Genomic DNA, 17271 nt, shown 5'->3' on the forward strand with positions numbered 1-17271 from the left:
TCTGTATTATATAACTCTTAGGTTCATCTTCATATTTATCATTTTAAAATAGGGTTCCATTCTGACTAATTTCTTCAACTTGATATTTCAATTCATTATCTCATAATTCAAAATCTGTACAGTTTTATTAACTGCTTTCCTTATGTAGTATATTTGATCTCTATTTGTGTTCATTCTACATATCTGCTTCAATTATAAAATAATGATACTGTGCGCTGTGGATCATGACTGTAATCTTAGCTACTCAGGAGGCTGAAATATGAGGATCATAGCTCAAAGCCAACTTGAGAAGGAAAGTGCATGAGATTCTTATCTCCAATTAACAACCAAAATGTTACAAATGGACATGTGACTCAAAATGGTAGAGCATTAGCCTGAGCACAAAATCTCAGGGACAGTGCCTAAGCCTTGAGTTCAAGTCCCAGGACTAGCAAAAAGGAATGATAATAATAACAACAACGATGATAATAATATTCCACTGTGCATGCATGGGCAAACATGCATACACAGCACACACACACATGCACACACACACACATACACAATTACATTGTGTATTCATCCATTGCCAGACACTTTAGTTGTTTTCCATGTTCTGGGTATGGTGAGTGATGCTTCAGCAAAGGTGGGAGGGCATATCTCTTTATGAGGTGGTAATTTCACTTTTCTTGAGAATATGCCTAGCAAAGGGATTTCTGAGATACAAAATTCCTAGGAGAGAATGCAACAGAAAAAATGTCCTTGGTGATGATTTTGCAGACATCACACCAAAAGCTCAGGCTACAAAAGTAAAAGTAAAGAAACATTACTGCATCCAACTAAAAGTGTTTCTTTACAACAAAATAAAAGGACAGCTGTGGGGTGGGAAGATACGTATGAAACATACATCTGGTAAGAGACTGATATGTAAAATGTATGAAGAACTCATATAATTCCTTAGGGAAAATAAAACAAAGCCAACCCAATTTTGACAAGGACAAAAGATTGAGAAGACATAAAAATGGAGACTAGGTGAAAAGTTGCTCAGCTTCATTAATCACTAGGAGAATGTACATCAAAAACCATTGTAAGATATGTCCTCAAACTAGGCTACTATTAAAAATCCAAGAGATAGATTGATACTGTCATTATGGAAAAGTATGTAAGCTCATAAAGAAAAATAAAATGACCATATATTTATTTTAGATGATTTATTTATTCGTTCAGTCATATATTTTTACTTATTTTATGGTACTTGGAATTGAACCCAGTGTTCTGCTAGTTTAGTTATACTATATGTGCATTTTAGTTTTGAGATAAGGTCTCGTGAACTTTGCTGGACAGGTCTCCAACTCTCCATCTTTCCGTTTCTACCTCTAAAGTAGCTGGTACTACTAGTCTGTGTCACCATGTCTTACTTAGAAAGTTCATTTTTAAGTTTCCAATTTGCTTTTTTACTATATTGTCATCTAATACATGCTTACTCTTTTGTTTTGTTTTGCTTTGTGTGTGTATATCTGTCTTAAATACCTCATGTACATCTGGTCTACCCTCTGTGTTTGACATTTACAACATGAAATTGTTAAAGTTTTTAATTTTTCATTTTCTCCCTTTGCTAATTTTCCAGTCTTTAGTAGTGTATAGCAAGAAGTTCGTTGTTTTATTTTTAGGTAACTCTGACTCTTGGACCTGTATTAAGAAATATTTTTCTTTACAAGTCTTCTCAAGTGATAATGCCCATAGGAATCTCTTGAGTGATTATCAAAAGACAGATTACAGTACAGTAGATCTGAGTTGAGGCCTGAGTCTAGGTTTCAGACCTGCCTGCTGCTAATGAGGTTAGGCCTTACTCTACACTAACTAACATTGGTCTCAAAGATCTGCTTCATCTTCTGTGTCTGCTGTAATCCAAAGTTTATCAGGTCACAGCATCTTTCTCCCCCTGACTGGAAATGGCACAGATGTTGCCTGACCCCACAGTGAGCTCAAAGCTCAGCACCCTGAGAATGCTACTGCTGCTATGGCCCTCTAGAAAAATCTGCATCTCCCATCAGGAAATTTGTTCCTGGGTTCATGCCTCTCTCTCATATCAACTGATCAGTTGATGTTTTATTAATTTGTGAAGGGGAAGGAAAAAAAACAAATTGTTTAAATAGTGATACAAGTGGATCCATTGTAACAATGAGATGTAAAATCTTTATGTAGAAAAACAAACTACAACTTTGGGGGAGGGCGGGGCGGGGGATGGGAAGGGATGGGGAGGTGAAAAAAGGAGGAGGCAACAATGCTTGATAAGAAATGTACTCAAGTAGCAAGATCAATAGAAAGCCCACGGATTGGGAGATCTTTACTAGCCATACAACGGACAAGGGTCTCATATCTAAAATATACTTGGTACTCAAAAAATTAAATCCCCCAACAACAAATCCTCAAAGAAACAACTGCCCAATAAATAAGTGGGCGAATGACTTAAAGAGAAACTTCTCTGAAGAAGAAAGAAGCATGGCCAATAGACACATGAAGAAATGCTCAACATCCCTAGCCATAAAAGAAATGTAAATCAAAACAACATTGAGATACCACCTCACTCCAGTTAGAATGGCAAAAATCAAGAACTCTGACAACAACAGATGCTGGAGGGGATGTGGACAGAAGGGAACCTTACTTCATTGTTGGTGGGAATGTAAACTTGTTCAACCACTTTGGAAAGCAGTATGGAGGTTCCTCAAAAGACTTCACATAGAACTCCCCTATGACCCAGCAATCCCACTTTTGGGCATTTACCCAAATGTTTATAAACAAGACCACACTAAAGCTACCAGCACAACTATGTTTATTGCAGCATTATTTACCATAGCTAAGATATGGAAACAACCCAAATGCCCCTCAGTAGATGAATGGATCAAGAAAATGTGGTATATATACACAATGGAATTCTATGCCTCCATCAGAAAGAATGACATTGCCCCACTTGTTAGGAAATGGAAAAACTTGGAAAAAATTATATTAAGTGAAGTAAGCCAGGCCCAAAGAAACATAGGTCCCATGGTTTCTCTTATTTGCAATATCTAGTATATGTCTGAGTCAAGCGGAAAAGGTCAGATAATGTGATGTTAGGAAAATGAACCCTTAGGTATGTATTTTAATGTTTTTTTTCTTTCATGCATGTGTTTCTAACGCATTTATAAGATTATTTCTTTGTTGCTTTGTATGTCCCTCCCCCACAGTATAACCCCTGCTTTCACTATATTTGATGTCAGTATAACTTGTGGAGGAGATGGGAAATACAAGTCGTTTAAGGATACAGCTGGACCTGTTGCAACAATGAGAAGTACAAGTTGTCATGTCCAAAACGAGCTTTACAACGTCGGTGTGGGGGGGGGGGGGGAGGAGAAGGATTGGGATTGGGGGGGTGGATGAGGGAGGCTGGGAAGGGATGTGAAGGGTAAACAAAGGAGGAGGCTGCAATGCTTGGTAAGAAATGTATGCATTATCCTGCCCATGTAATTGTAACCCCTCTGTACAGTATGTTCACAAATAAAATAAAAAAAAAAGAAATGTACTCATTACCTTACTCCTGTACTAGTTCTTTGAATTAAGATATTTCCTTGGATTTTTTCCTTCATTCACCTTTACTTTTAAAAGCTTTTGATAAGCTATTAAAATAATGGTGACAAATTTATTTAAGCAAATTTTTCCTCAATGTTTCCCCATTTTGGAAAACTTACATTGCTAGTTGGATGTAAATTACCCAGTTAGACAAACTGGATGGTTTTTTTTTTAATTGTGAAAACACTGTACAGAGGAGTGACAATTACATGGGCAAGGTAATGAGTGCATTTCTTATCAAGCATTGTAGCCTCCTCCTTTGTTTCCCCTTCCCATCTCTTCCTATCCTCCTCCACTCCCCACCCAACCCTCCCTCCCCCCCAACAAAGTTGTAAAGTTTGTTTTCGACATAACGACTTGTACATCTCATTGTTGCAATGGATGATGTTTTATAATGAAATGTGACCATAGTTCTGAGTTGGGATAATCAACCTTGAGCATACTTCCAGACCTCAAATTACATGTTCCTGTTTTAGGAGATGTGTTTACTGATAAACACTGCCTTCTAGCCTGAGGAAAAGCAATGCCATACTCACATAGAGAAGAGTTAGGTCTGTGTAACTTGACTTGGTAGCACACCCAACCTGCAAGTAATTCTACATATACAACTGCTTGTTTGCAGCATCTGACTAGCAGACCTGATAATGCATGCCAGGTGTGGTACCCACTGCTCTCCATCACATCCAGTCATTAAAACATTGCTGAAAGCACATTTCTCTCCACTAGAATTTTCCTAGGGGCTCTATCCAGGTGCATGAAATAGTTAGGAAGACCACATATGTATTTGCATTAAAATTAGATTCTGATTTGCATTTCATTTGCATACTCCTACACAGACTATGTCATCTATTCTTAGACAGCTTTTAGCAAAATATTATTTATTGCTACCATTAAGGATGATGCTTCATGATTTTTTTCCTTTCCTTTCATGCTCACCTGTTCTCTGACCCCAGAGTTTGATTCAAAGAAATACATAATGATGATGATAATGGAGAGAGGGAAAGGGGGATCCAAGGCAACAGTGATATACACAAGACAATATGGTAGAAATGATCTGAACAACTCGAGGGAGGGGGTTGGGGAGGAAATAGGAGAAAAATGAGGGAAGGGGTAACAAGTTTCACAAGATATGTACTTATTACCTTATTTATGTGACTGTAACCCCTCTGTACATCACCTTGACAATAAAAATAACCATTTCTTTCACAGAAAAAGAATGCAGGCATATTTCAAAGAAATTTTCATTGATAGATAAAAATCATACATTGCTTTTTCTGGAGTAGATCAAGATCTCTTTTCAACAGCGAAAAGGGAGTCTTAAAAATTAGTATTACAAGCTTATGACCTCAAAACACTTGGTGGGGTAATTTATTTACTTAGCACATATACATTTAACACTGCTATCACAGACTTTCACAAAGTGTTGAGATATTGCAGTCAACAAAACATTTTTTTCTAGGTTTAACTGGGGACAATGGTTTAAATCTATAATCCTAGTTACTTGGAAGGATTGAGGCAGCCGGGCAAAACATTTGAGAAACCTCATCTGAGTCTACAAAAAGCTGGATGTAATGGCAAATGTCTATCATCACAGCTCTATGGGAAGCATATACAAGGAAACTACACCTCAAGCATAAATAAAAGGATTACAATCCAGGGAGGCCTACTTGAAGAACCTATCTGAAAAATAATGAAAGCAAAAGGTACTCATAGTATGTCCCCAGTGATAGATCATCTGCATAGTGAGTTCCTGAGTTCAAGCCCAAGGACCACCACAAAACCTCCAGAGTAGTTGTTTTCTTAGTCTATATTCTACTTACTGAGAAGTGAGTTGTTGATGGAAGACAAGTCAATGAATTAGTGGTTTCAGATCAATTGTAGATATAAAAATAATAATAAGTAAGAATAGGACCATGGAATATTAGGACAAGGAGGCTAAAGACATCACAAACAGAAAAAGTATGCTAGAGACGAGTGCATGTCAGTACATATGTGAAAGAGATAAAGCAGTAATTCATGCTGATATTGAAGGAAACTGTGTTTATATAATGCAAATTACTGGCCTATGGCTCAAAAATCCAATCAAGAGGGCTTTGGAGTGGATACCAGTCATTTAAAAGTTATTAATCATCGCAACAGGTTCAAACAGTAGTAGTTTTGAAACGCCAATCAAATGTGACACATTGGTTACATATTCAGACACTTGACACCTTAGATATGATTGATTTTCCTTGTATATAGAGATATTCCATTTCTAAAAGGGGTCTTTTCACTGCATCCAAATGTAACAATTGGGGGGGAATAAATTTAAGAATGTATATTATTTTTAAACATTAAGAAAATTTTAATACCTTACTGTAGAGATAGAACATTTTTTCGTCCTTTGTTCCTTCCTTCCTTCCTCTCCTTCCTTTCTTCCTCTTCCTTCCTTCCTTTCTTCTTCCTTCCTTCCTTCCTTCCTGCCTGTCTTCCTGCCTTCCTGCCTCCCTTCCTTCCTTCCTTCCTTCCTTCCTTCCTTCCTTCCTTCCTTCCTTCCTTCTCTTCCTTCCCTCCCTCCTTCTTTCTCACTTTCTTTCTTTCTTTCTCTCTCTCTTTCCTTCTTTCTTTCTTTCTTCCTTCCTTCCTTCTTTCTTTCTTTCTTTCCTCTCTTTCTTCCTTTCTTTCTTTTTTTCTTCCTTCATCCCTTCCTTCCTTCCTTCTTTTTTCTTTCTTTCTTCTTTTTAGAGAATTCATGATATAATAGCTGCCCCAGGCATAAGGAAAGAAGTAGATGTTCTCACATTGTTAATTGGATAGATTTCTCTGTGATTTTCTTCATAAAAATACAAAGGAGAATGATGTACAGGTTGTTCCACAAAGGTGGCCTGGAGTCATGTGCCAAGTTCAGGATGCAAAGAGGTCTTATCTATTTATGTGCTGCCCTGGAGCTGAGCAGTGGCATTTCTTATGGCTCTTGTTAACATAGCTGCTCTCTGTAATTAGGAAGTGGGCAGATGAGTTGGAAACTCTCTTTCCCTTATTATGATATTTATTCTGTAATCTCTTCTATGGATTATCATTTGACTCTCTTTTCATTCTGATTTTATTATAATCCTTCTATACACACACATTTATATCCTATATACCTGTCTGGAAGACTAGAAAAATAGTCTTGAATATGATGTTTAATTGTTGCACAAATAAAAGTGCATCATTTGTCCCAGAAGTCAGAAAATTTCAATTTCGCATCTACTACTACTTAAAAATGTTAGCAAATCCACTAACCTTTGCATTTCTGAGTTGCAGTTAACAAAATGCTGAAAGAAGCAGTTAGGTTAACCCATTGTAACAATGAGATATTCAAAACACTATGTTCAAAACGAATTTTAAAACTTTGGGTTGGGGGAGAAGAGTTGGGGAGGTGGGGAGAGAAGGGATGGTAGGGGAAAAACAAAGGAAAGGGTAACAATGCTCAATAGGAAATGTACTCATTACCTTACTCATCTAACACCTCTGTACAGTATCTTTAAAATAAAAATATATTTTAAAAGAAAAAGAAATAAATGAAAGGAAAAGAGAGCAGAAAAAAATTCTTGTCCTACTTCCTGAAGCTATTTACAGGTGGGATTGGAGAAGATATGCACTAGAGTATTTAGAATTAGCAATCACCACAAAAAAAACACCTTAAGGTGTTAATCATAGGACAAAAGCCCAAATAGCTTTATTTCCAAGTCACAAGTTATATAATATTTTAAAGCTTTTAGCTTTTCTTGGTTTGCAAAAACAAGAAAAAGAGCCAAGTCTGATACACTGGATAAGTCATATCACAGCTGAGGAGGTAAACAGAGATAGGATGGAAAATGTGGAGTTTCTCTGATGATTTACAAAACTCACTGCTGTTTGTTACTCTAAGTTTTACTTCCATCACCTTAACCAAACAACATTCAATTTTTCAATGTGCACTTCTTTTGCATGTTCTATCAGTGGACTTTGCATTTTATTATTTTTAAACAATGAATTCACTTTTTTTCTGCTCCTTACGTATTGTCTTTAAATAGTTCTACACGTTGTAATGCAGCAAATCACTTGAATGCAATGCATCCTGATCAGTTCAACCCGTGCATCATCCTCTCCCATCTGTCTATGCCAACTTCATCATCTCTTCAAGCTTTCAAGTTCTATTTTCACATATGCCCGTCAAATATTATGATAATGTGCACTTTATCTTTTGTAGGACAAAAGAAAAAGAATCTGACGTGCTACCTGCCATTGGTGATTCACAGATGTACAAAATAACACACCCATAATGTACCAGAGCTCCCAGTAGGGGTGCAGCATTTCCCAAGCTGTGTGACCCAGAACTGGATTATATTAATATTATCAATATTTCTTTTAATTTTTTTTTGGTCCGGTCATGGGGCCTGAACTCTGGGCCTGTGCGCTGTCCCTCAGCTCTTCAGCTCAAGGCTAGCGCTCTACCACTTGAGCCACAGCGCCACGTCCGGCTTTTTTCTTTTTGCTTATGGGGTGCTGAGGAATCGAATCCAGGGCCTCATGCATGCAAAGCAAGCGCTCGACCACTGAGCCACCTTCCCAGCCCCTGACATTATCAATCTTTTATATCATCAAATCATTATTTAGTGCCTCTACAGATAAATATGGGTGGGTACTGATAGCTTACACTTGTAATCCTAGCTACTCAGGAACCTAAGATCTAAGGACCATGGTTGGAAGCCAGCTGGGGCAGAAAAATCCAAGAGACTCTTATCTCCAATTAACCAGACACACATAAAAAGCAGTAAGCGCGATTGTGGCTCCAGCCACAGCCTTGAACTGGCTAAAGCTAAGCAAGAGAAAATGCCCTGGGTTCAAACCCCAGTATTGCCACATACAAAAACAATCTGTTACTCTATTTAATTGCCTGTTTGTTGAGATTACTCAAAAAATTTAAAAGAAGCAGCCACAAAAAACTCAAAAAGAAAAGTATCAGCTACTGTAAGGCAGAAATAGCTCCCAACATTATGATGGAGGTTGTTTGTAATGCTCTCCTCTGCCTCTCATGATACTTTCATTTTCTAGAGAGAAACCTGAGATTCAGTTTTAAAGAAATAAGTGATTTGTTGAAGGTCAAGGTCAGTAAGCGATCATCCTGAGTTAGAATTCATGCTTTATATACTGTCCTCTATTCTTTTTCTGAGCTCTAGACTATCAATAAGTCCTTGACCATGTAACTTTTTTCTATTCTCATCCCATTAATGATGAATGAGAATAATTATGTTGTCCACCTAAGACATGGTTCAAAGATTTGAATAAAATAATGTATATAAAACATTTGGCACCCCAACTAACACTTACCTCTTCTCTATTGATTGATCTCTTTTGTATGCATTTTGTAACTGGATCAGAGGCCACTCTAATTTAAAATAATGGTGATTCTGACTTCTAAAACTAATAGTATTTTTTAGATTTGCAAAAAATGTTTCTCCAAATATATCAATATATATGAAAACATTTTGAGTGCTACACTATCTCTGTTTACTTATTTGACATGAATTTATATACCATATATCTAAATAATATGTGTATTATATGTACAAAATTTTATACATGTATGTTATTTGTACATGTGTGGGAAGATTGGAATTAAGTAAACTGGATAGATAACTAATCCAATTGTAAAAATATTTTCAAATATTACGTTGTTGTACCTAGCCACTGAAGCAGAAGTTACTGAATATATTTTCTAAGTCTTTTCTCCCTCATGGAGGTTACAAGTTGAAAGGCATAGAAAAAAGAAAGAAAGATGACATACATAGGTTAAAGGAACAATGGAATAATTTGGATTAAGAGTACTCTAAGTCTTTAAGTACCTTGCTGCTCTTTTCCCTTTTACAAGATATTTAATATTATCAAAATAGCTTACGCTTCAAAGCAACTGATTTCAGAGAGAAACATTCTAAAGAGCATATGCTATTCTTTAAAGCAGTTTATATGTGTAATTACCTGCCCTCACATGAAATCCTGGAAATTGTTTCCTTCCTGGGCATAAAGTTTCAAGGTTGGTCTCAAGGGAAAGCAGATTATCACAGCTGCTGGCAGCAGTGGGGGAAAAGTTGCAGAGACAGTGGCTGGATCTATGCTGGGATGAAAATTGCATCTGGCCAAGAATCTAGATCTTGAGTGGCCCTATCCTGTCCCTACGATTTCCTCTGAATACCACTTAGACCAATGGGCATAGCCAAGTTAAACCAGTGGAGGTCTTGGTTCTTTATTGTAATAATATGCACATCTCTTACACTATGCATTATTAAGTGAGAGACACTGGGCTTCCTTTCCCATTTCAGAAACAAGAATAACTTGTTTCCCCTAGAAAGGACAGCCAATTTAAGGTAGAAAACTCCAGATTTAATACTCAAGTTCCTATCTATTAAATTCTCTTTATTATCCATGTTCCCTTAGCCAGAAAGGTAATTCTTTGAGATACAAAACTCATAAATATAGTTATTGTGATGTGCAGCCTAAAAATGTCTTCGAATGTGGCCTTTCTAAGACATAATTCTCAAATATTGTCTTCTGCATTAACTAGAGAAAGAGAAGAAAGCATGGTTCAAAATGAACATTCTGATTTAAATAGAGCAAGACTAAAGAATGACTTCTTTGTAAAGATAGTAAAAATATTTTTAAAGGAAAATAAAAACCAAAAAATGAATGGCTTCTTTTCTTGTATTTCTCCTTTTTTTTATTTAGCACCTTTGTTTCTTCAAGTTTTGTATATAGACTCAATATAAGAGGTCGATTTAGTAAGTATTCAATTCATTTGGCCACAATAATAAAATAATGTGGAGTAAATGGTGTATAAACAATAGAAATGTATTTCCTAAACTTCTAAAGATTTGGGAAACCGAAATTGAGGCTCTGGCCGATTCAGTGTTTGATGCTAAAATAGTTGCTGGTTTATAGAGGGAGCTTTCTCACTATGTCCTCAGGTGGTAGAAGGCTCAAGGCTGCACTCTTGAGTGTCTCTTATAAGACATTCATCAAATTCCCTTAGGACCTCATCACTTCCCCAAAGGCTCACCTCTAATTGCATCATATTAGATGTTAACATTTCAACATATGATGCTAAACAGCCAATGATGGAGAGTTTTTTTTAAATACAGATACACAACTCAATGGGTTCTATGACTGAGCTCTCCATCTCTGAACATTTTAAAGTTGATATTACAGTCTGATCCAGTCTTAATTTTCATTTATCAAATTCATATTTTTTTGGTCTGTCATAGGGCCTGAACTCTGGGCCTGCGCGCTCTCCTCAGCTCTTCAGCTCAAGGCTAGTGCTCTACCACTTGAGCTACAGCGCCACTTCCAGTTTTTTTTTTTTTTAATTCCTATTTTTTAAATGCACACAGTCTACACTATTTACACAAAGCTATATTATTTACTTTTTTAAAAAAGAGAATTACTCAGCAACACATTTAAAAACACATTCTTGGTCTAAATAAAGATATTTGAGATGGAAAATTTCCTTTTGTGATTTTTTTTAAGCATATGAGAAATTTCTGCCTTTATCTTTAATAGCAAGTTTTCCTCATAATTATTGTTCAATATTAGGTCTCTTCCAAACCTATATGGCAAGCAACATCTGCATAAAGGAGGTCAGTCCTCTTCCTCCAAGATAGGGGTCAGGTGTTGGGAATCCATTCCTTTTCATTTCAAACAAGGTAGAAAAGGAAATATTTTCTTATCTACAGGAAAGAACTGAAAGTAGAATTTGTTCTTCCTACAAATAATTTTCTCTGAGTATCTATAGAAAATTAAATGACTAAATCTTAAAATCTTGAGCAGGCAACATATTTAGAGACCAGATAGAACATCTTAATGGCTCCCTCTCTCTCTCTCTCTCTCTCTTTCTCTCTCTCTCACACACACACATACACATACACATATACACACAATATATGTGCTGTGTGCTGTATGCTATGTATATTGAAAGCTCATTTAGATACTTCTGAATTGAATCTAAGCTAAATGGTCTCTAGGTTTTAAGTGCTAGTTGAACTTACTGGTTTTGAATGTCTTATTTTTGCACCAGTGGAAAATAATGTGGAGATAATTTAAAGAGTAGAACAGAGAAAACTATGCCCTTCCTACTGTCTTTCCCCCCCAAATACCAAGCCAAACAAACAAAGCAAATAGAAAGAAGGCAATTACAATGTGTGGGAGAAGAAAAAGTCAACCAAGAAAGTTAAATAACGTCTCCGCTATATAAAATATTCATGTAAAAAACAGTAATATAAGTATTGATGAAATATAAAATAGGAGATTAAAAGGATCAAGTAAAGGTTTGCAAATGAAAGCTTACTTTGTCCTTTTCACAGAAAATAAGTCAATAGATAATCCTTAAAAGTGAAAATCTATAAATAGTAATGTAAGGAGGATATTTTAAAACATGGAAGGAAATACTAGAAGGATTAACTCCAAGAGGTAAAGAGGGTAATAGGGGTGGGGCCATGCACAGGCCTTCTATGGGTTGTAGCAGGCTTGGTGAAGATATCTGACTCCACTCTCTGCGAAAGTTTCATGTGTGTGAGTATGTGGGAGTGGGGAATAGGAGTGGAGACTTGAACTCAGGTCCCCAAGACCATTTATGCTCAGCTCCATTTCATTTATTTTTATTGTTGTTGTTTGTTTCTTGGTGGCTAATTGGATGTAAGAGTCTCACTAATTTACCTGACAGGGCTGGCTTTACACCATGATCCTCAGATCTCAGCCTGCTGAGTAGTGCAGATTATAGATATGAGACACCAGTGCACAATTCTAAAGATGTTTTTTTATTTTTATGTATGTATTTATTTATTTGTTGGTCCTGGGCCTTGAACTCAGGGACTGGACATTGCCCCTGAGCTGCTTTTGCTCAAGGCTAGCACGCTCTAGCACTTGAGCCACAGCACCACTTCTGGCTTTCTCTGTTTATATGGTGCTGAGAAATTGAACACAGGATTTCATGCATGTGAGCAAGCATTCTACCACTGAGCCACCTTCTCAGCCCGTTTTGATTGTTTTTATTTATTTATTTAGTTTTTTATTGTGACAATACTGTACAGAGGAGGGGTTACAGTTACATGAGCAAGGTAATTAGTACATTTCTTATCAAACATTGTTGCCTCCTCCTTTATTTTTCCCCTACCATCCCTTCCCTCCCATCATCACAACAACATTCCACCCTCCAGCCCCCACCCAGCCTAAATTGTAAAGTTCATTTTTTGACATAGCGTCATTGTTGCAATGGGTCAACCTATATCCTTGTTTAAACAATTGGTTTTTTCCCTTCCCCTCCCCAAATTATACCAACATCAAAAACAGTGAAAACAGGGATTATACCATGGGGGAGGGACATACAAAGCAACAAAAACATCACACAGTGTCTTATAAATACATTAGAAACAATAGCACAAAAGGAAAAACCACTGTGTTCTTATCTTGGGGTTCACTTCGCTTAACATCATCTTAGCTGACCTTTCCTGCTTGTCTCAGACATATACTAGTTATTGCAAATAAGGGAAACCATGGGATCTATGTTTCTTTGGGCCCGGCTTACTTCACTTAATATAACTTTTTCCAAGTCTCTCCATTTCCTAACAAATGGGGGAATGTCATTCTTATGGAGGCATAGAATTCCATTGTGTATATATACCACATTTTCATGATCCATTCATCTACTGACGAGCATCTGGGTTGGTTCCATATCTTAGCTATGGTAAATAAGGCTTCAATAAAAGAGACAAGCTTAATGAAAGCTGCAGCAAATAATTATTGTGGACAAATACCACTTCACAGAAACAAAGAATACTTAGAAATAAGCATGAAGAATATGCTATAGTGGGAAAAAAATAATATGTAAACCTGAAGCAAGAGGACTATAAGTTCAAGGCCAGCTTCAGCCATGTGGGGAAGTCTTGTATAAAAACAAAAGGCAAAAACAAAAACCAAACAAATGAAAAGGCCACATTTTACAAAAATGTTAAAATTTAAATTAATGAACATATTAAATTACCAAATAGCAAGACTATGTTAATGAGATTATAGTATAAAAGCAGTATCAATTAAAATATGAGACAATTTGAAAACTAATGAAATAGTAATCTTTTGAATAAATAAGGTGATCTGAAAAATAAAATAATCAGTATTCTGATTAGATTCTGATAAGAGGTATGTGAAAGCAAATTGGAGCCAGGTGCTGGTGGTTCATGTCTAATTCTAGCTACGCAAGAGGCTGAGATCTGAGGATCACAGTTCAAAGCCAGACTGGGCATGAAAGTCTGTGAGAATCTTACCTCTAATTAATCACCAAAAAACTCAGAAGTTGATCTGTGGCTCAAGTGGTAGAACACTAGCCTGGAGAAAAATAGCTTAGGGACAATGTCCAGATGCTAAGTTCATGCCCAGTACAGCTGTGGCTCAAGTGATAGAGCACTAACTTTGAACAACAACAACAACAACAACAACACCAGGACAATGCTCAGGTCCTGAATTCAAACCCAGAACTAGCATACACACACACACACACACACACACACACACACACACACACACACACATACACACACACACATACACACATAAAAAAATAGTGGAACTGACACATTAGCCAAAAGAGTTCAGTGAAAAATAATAAATAGTTCTGAAGAAAAAATGCATAATTTATATATGAACTTATATAATTAAACACCAGAAATAGTTTTTAGCAATTCAGTACTTTAAATATTAGTTAATTTTATGGCATTATAAAAATACATTTTCAGCCAGGCACCAGTGGCTCACGCCTGTAATCCTAGCTACTGAGGAGGCTGAGATCTGAGGATCACGGTTCAAAGCCAGCAGGACAGTGCATGAGACTCTTATCTCCAATTAACCACTAGAAAACTAGAAGTGGTACTGTGGCTCAAGCGGTAGAGCACTCTCCTTGAGCACAGGGACAGCACCCAAACCCAGAGTTCAAGCCTCACGACCAACAAAAAATAAACAAAATAAAAATACATTTTCAAGAGATTAAAGTGTTTTAAAATGCATAAAACTGAAAAAGAAACATAGGTTCCCATGGTTTCCCTTATTTGCAATGACTTGTACATGTCTGGGACAAGTAGAAAAGGTCAAAAGCTACATACATATGACCAGATGAGATGAAGTTAAGCGAAATGAACTCCAAGATAGAGACACAAGTGGTTTATTCTTTCTTGCTATTGTTTCTAACATATTTATAAGGTACCATGTGATATTTTTGTTGCTTTGTATGTCCCTCCCCCACGGTATAACCCCTGTTTTCATTGTATTTGATGTTGGTCTAATTTGGGGAGGGGAAGGGAAAAAACAAAATGTTTAAATAAGGATACAGGTGGACCCATTGCAACAATGAGATGTACAAGACATTATGTCGAAAAATGAACTTTACAATTTAGGCAGGGGAAGGGAAGAGGAAGGGGTAGGGGAGTGTAGTTGTAGAGGTGGGAGGGAAAGGATGGTAGGGGAAAAACAAAGGAGGAGGCAACAATGCTTGATAAGAAATGTATTCATTACCTTGCTCATGTGATTGTAACCTCCCTGTACAGTATTTTCACATTAAAAAACAAAAAACCTGAAAATTATTTGGAAAAGATAATACATACTGAGATTGATTACAGACAAATGGAACTCATGTCACCCTCCCCACTCATTCAACCCAGAGCTGAGAATCCCTTGCTCTCCTAATTAATACACTGAATTTTAAAAAATAGGCTGGGCACTGATGTATCATGCCTGTAACCCTAGCTACTCAGGTGGCTCAGACCTAAGGATTGTGGTTCAAAGCCACCCAGCCAGGAAAGTCCATGAGATTCTTATGTCCAATTAACTACCAAAAAGCTGGGAGTGGAGCTGTAGCCCAAGTGGTAGAGTACTAGCCTTGAACAAAGGAAGCTCAAGGATAGCACCCAGCCCCTGAGTTCAAGCCCTAGGACTTGCATGCATGCACGCATGCACATACACACACACACACACACACACACACACACACACACACACACACACACACACACACACACACACACACTCTGGACTAAGTTATTGAGTTGTATCTCACTGTAGACAGTGTTTGGAAAGGTGCAGGGTGACTGTCAGGCATATCACATGAGCAGACTTACCTTGATATACTGCTATATACACGTCCCTCTTTTCCTTCTTCCTCAAGACCCTTCCTGCAGATCTCCTAGACGCAGAGGTACACAAGATTCCACTTCTGCTGATGTCCCCTTTGGCTTTTCTGAGCCCTGATTTCTCCAAGTTGTTTTCATTCTTAATATGACTCTGTTTGTTTTTATGATAGTACCAGGGCTTGAGCTCAGGGCTTTACACTCTTGCTTGGCTCTTTAGTTCAAGCCTGGTATTCTACCACATGACCCATATTTCACTTCTGGATTTTTGCCAGTCAATTGGGCATAAGAAACTCAGGGACTTTTCTGCCTGGTTTGGCTTTGAACCTTGATCCTCAGATCTCAGCCTCCTGAGCAGCTAGGATTACAGGTGTGAGCCACCACTTCCCTCTAGTTTTCTATTTAAAAAAAAATCTGTTGAAATTTTCCCCATGAGCTAATGCTATCTTCATATTCTTATTTTTCATCTGACTCTATTCCCCTTTTGTCTAGTATGTTATCATTTTAGTGGAATCTCACATGACAGGGACAAACATTGTATGATCAGTTGGAACAAATGGTCTTTTCATTAATTTTGACTTCATGGAAAATATATTTAAAATAACTGCCAACTAATGAACTGACTCTAAAAAAAATTAAAAGTTCATGAAGATATATTTTGATAAATCAGTATAAAAGTCAGTATAATATACTGATCAAAGAAATAAGCTAAAGTAATTTAGATAAGAAGTATATAGAAATATTTTAAATCTTATTAATAATAAGGTCATTGTAAGTTTAAATAACAACAAAGTACAGCTTTTGTATATTAAAAACATGCTGGTTGCTACCCATTAAATAAATATAATTCACAATCCATTGAGCAAAATTAATTTGGTGAGCAAAAAATAGATAAATACATTCAAGTTCATTTTGATGGTAAAATGGAGATGGTAGTTTCTTTATTTGTGTGGTGACTTTTGTGATGTTATTAATAAACAAATTATCATTTCATAGGAATATCTGGTGCAGCTGTGATTGTAAGCAATCCTAATTCTTTCCTATGACAAGTTGCTGAAGACATGTGAAATTTGTTCTTACCTAGACTGCATTAAATAACCCATTTCCATGTTTTCCATCAATTCTCTTACAAGTTATTTTCATGTTTACAAGTTTATTGCTTATTTTCATAGAATGCAACACACTACCTGAGTGTGAAATGTTCATGTTGAATAAATGAAGGGAAGATTGAGTATAGACTAAGTTCAGGTTTGCTGAATTTTGTTAGGTAAACTCCACAGTAAACTTGTCTTCAAAAGAAATCAGCTGAGATAAATACCTAGGCACGCTTTCTGTGGAAACTGTATAAGAAGAGACTTGGAGCTTTATGAGAGCACCTGTCATACATACACAGAGTGGCAGGGAAGACCATGGGACTGAAATGGACGTTCCCGAGTAGCTGAAGGAACTGAATATGGTAACATCATATTTGGGCTGGAGGTGTAGCTCCAAGGGAAAAAAGGCATGCGTAGCAAGAGTC

Source organism: Dipodomys spectabilis, unplaced genomic scaffold, assembly GCF_019054845.1.
Source record: "Dipodomys spectabilis isolate Male_0828 unplaced genomic scaffold, ASM1905484v1 ptg000026l, whole genome shotgun sequence".
Lineage (NCBI taxonomy): Eukaryota > Metazoa > Chordata > Mammalia > Rodentia > Heteromyidae > Dipodomys > Dipodomys spectabilis.